Here is a 3,581-nt window from a genome sequence, read left to right as displayed (position 1 = left end):
AAAACTTTTGCGCATTGCGTCTAAATGAGCAAATATTTTAAAATCTCGCATTATTTAACATTCAAAAACATTGCTCATTTCAAAGTAATCTTTGAAATACTTTTGCTCATTTAATTGTTTTTTGCTCTTTTTTTTGTTCATTTAATTTTTTTATCATTCGTCCGAAACGAGCAAATTTCTCAAACTCTTCTTATTCCTTTCGAGATTTCGTACTACTAAATACCAGAACGATAAGAAAAACAGATCTAATCACCGCAAGTTTTTCTGGATTATTGCCATTTCCGGAAAAAATAACTAATGTATTTTATTTGCTCATTTATACAATTACACTAATTTTGAACAAGATGAGCAAACAAGTCTGGAGGCACAACATAAACGTTGTGGTGGACAAACAATAGACATGAGGTGGTCCAGATGGATATGGACCACCATTATCGAAAATTTGCTCATCCTCGCCGCCGTCTGCTTCTACTTGATTTACAAACCCATAAAACCCACTGTCTCCATCAAGGACGTCAAAATCTTGACGTTTACAGAATCAGAGACCAGGGATGCCACCTTCACCGGCATCGTCGTAAACCCTCCACGACACCCAATCTTCTCGTTTAGCTCTGCCATTGGCATTCCCATTCCTATGGAATTCAAAAAATAAAAAGACCAACTTTATAGCAACACAACATCAAAATGACCAGCAATAAAACACAATCACATTACAATTTGAAAATAACTGACCGAAATTTCCAAGTGATGTAGAAATTGAAACATTAAATGAAATTGACGACATCAAACCTAAAATTTTGTATGTATTCAATTTCACAATAAAATTTTACTAATTAATCCGATTTCGCAATCAAGTTGTAATTGATTCAATAATTTCGAAAGCCTACTTTTGCAATTCTAAAGATGATATTCATCAAATTTCTCTCCAACAATCAAAAATTTAGAAGAAGATTTTCATCATAAGATGAAATTATTATTGCTACAGTTTTAGTGTGTTTGAGGAGAGTGAAAGATGTTGTGGAGAAAATTAATTATTGCTGCCATTGAAAGAAGAAGAAGGTTGTGGAGGTATAAATTGGAGGAGAGAGAAAAGGTGGGGGTGGGTCTGATTTTTGTTTTGTTTTTTCTGCTTTTAAATTTTAATGCCTTGATGGAGTTGATGTTGTTGTTGCACGGTCGGTCATCACGTCATCCGTCGGATTATCTCGAGTGCACGGACGTGATCTCTTCTCATTCTTCTCATTATAAGGATCTTCTAATTGAAAGGTGACCCCATATATATATACTAGTCTTATATGCACGCGATGCGTGCGGATATTTAAAAACTAAATATTATATCAATAAACTTGCAATCTAGCATTAAAATATACTCCATGGGCACAGGAGTTTGAGGGAATTACAATTTCTATTTCAGAACATATGAGAATCATTGTATTATTATTTCAGAAATGCAAATTACAATAAAAAGAAAAGAAAAAACTCTGAAAAACTCGTACATGAAGAAAATTCATCCTAAAATACTTCATTGAGTTGATCATTTGATTTGAAGGGAAATGGTGGCAACCGCAACACTGCTTGTACAACTTGAGTAGGGTCTGAACTCCATGACTACCAAAACAAACAAAAACAATAATCAAATTAATTCACAAATTACAGGGTCTAGTGAAAGAGAGGAAGATTAATTGCAGGGTCTTGAAGAACAGGTTTGGTGTCATCTGTGGTGTTCCATTGTTTGTACAACAACATAGTTAAGAACTGCAGCTTTGATTAAGATAATTGTGAAAATAGGATATAAAAAATCGATTTGCTCAAATCCAAAACAACCGAAGTTTACTCCGCTGCAAAGGTACCAGGTGCCACTAACCTCAACGATGTAGCTGCAATGCCATCTCTGTAACCTTCTGTTCATGCAACAGAGCTTGTATTTGAAGAAAACCCGAGTTTTAAATGAGCCACAGCCGGCGAGCCTCTTGTCATATTCATAGTTTTTTCTTTTTCTTTTGGTTCAGCTTCACAATGGTTCAGCTTCATAATCATATTCATACTACGAACCATTCTATCATTAACGATGTTAGCTTCACAATGATTTGACTTCTGCAGAAATGTTGAATTATCAATACTTGACATAAAAACCATCAACTATAATAAAGAAGGTGCGTTTTCGTGCACATTATCAAATTGGAAAGTATTTGCAACTGTCAAACATTTCAAATAGAGTTTCATAACTATTTGCAACTGTCAAACATTTCAATGAAAAAGCAGGCATCCTGAAATAAACAGCAAGCTAGCTCTGAAATAAACAGTAAGCATAATGATGCAGAAAATTAGGAAAATTCAGTGCTACTCCTGCGATCCAACATGTGAACGGAAATTTGGCATGTAGCCGGCACACTCTTGGACTATTTTAACAGAATTAGACAGTGAATTTGCACATCATTTTCTAAACTAAATCATCCACTCCTGGTTTATAGTGAATCAGGACCAAATTCCTGGTCTATAGGTTAGCACTATCCAAGAAGGCAAGGCTCGCTAAGTCATCCACTCAAATTCCCCGCCCTTTCTTCCTTTCTTCATTTCTCCATATCATTAAACCCCAATTGCGCTCTCTTTGCCCTCTCATATGAGTCCAATCCTCCCAAAAATGCGTAAAGTACAATACCTTCTCTCTCAAGGGAGCGCCAACTAATTAGTTCTCGACTTCTCGGTCATTTTCTTTAATCCAAAGCAACCGTTATCTTTCATAATCTGTACCTCTTTTCTCAAAGGACCTTACCAAAGCAACCGTTAAATTTCATAATCTGTACCTCTTTTCTCAAAGGACCATAAAATGATCAATTAAAATCAAATTAATTCCTCAAATTTAAAACTAAAACTAAAAATTAAGGGAAAAAAACAAACATGCCTCATAAATAAATTACACAAAGGAAAACATATAAAAACTTTACCTTATAAACCTTATAAACCTGCTCGATCTTTGAACAAATATTGTTTCTTAATTAATTTGTTAACATTTCCAGTACAATTAAAGATGTCAATTTCATGGATGAACAACACTCACACCTTCATCCCTCTCATCTGAAAATCTCAGATTCTATCAAAAGCATCATTTAATTACCGAATCTCGAATAATCAATTAATTACTTATAAAACCCCAATTTCTTGAATACAACCATGAAACATACCTTAGCTTGGTAGGCTGTGGAGCGACGAAACAACGCCGATCATCAAGAACTTGGCATTATTGCCAAAAAAAAAAGCGAATTTCCAGGATATCCCAAACCCGAACCCATTCCGACGGTCAGATCCTCCACCTTTACCCACCCACCACCATCGGAATCTCTTTCCTGCTCCACCACACTCTTCTCTTCTTCCTCCTCAACCACCCTCTCTCTCTCAAACCGAACCCACCGTTCATCAACAACCTCGATCCCGACCCAGAATCTGACCCAATACCCGCCCCAAAAGGACTTCGTTTAGGGGAAATGGCAGTGAGATGGCGGAGATCTTTGAAGACAAAAAAATCCCTAGGAGAGAGAAATGTATAACTGAAGATTTGAGATCCTACATAGATCAAAGAGAGA

The 3,581-nt window shown here is 35.9% G+C and overlaps 1 long non-coding RNA gene across 1 annotated transcript; it reads right to left on the bottom strand.

Annotated features, from left to right (window-relative positions):
- Positions 1–246: 246 nt before the first annotated feature.
- On the bottom strand, positions 247–1,428 carry LOC110798930 (uncharacterized). Its single transcript, XR_002536244.2, has 2 exons — positions 733–1,428; positions 247–632 (listed from the first exon to the last, which is right to left on the bottom strand). It is a non-coding gene; the product is annotated as an uncharacterized lncRNA (long non-coding RNA).
- Between the last annotated feature and the right edge of the window lie 2,153 nt (positions 1,429–3,581).

The sequence above is a fragment of the Spinacia oleracea genome, chromosome 1, assembly GCF_020520425.1.
Source record: "Spinacia oleracea cultivar Varoflay chromosome 1, BTI_SOV_V1, whole genome shotgun sequence".
Classification (NCBI taxonomy): domain Eukaryota; kingdom Viridiplantae; phylum Streptophyta; class Magnoliopsida; order Caryophyllales; family Amaranthaceae; genus Spinacia; species Spinacia oleracea.
Note: the sequence above shows the minus strand (reverse complement) of the source record. Positions and strands in the feature narration are given on the sequence as shown.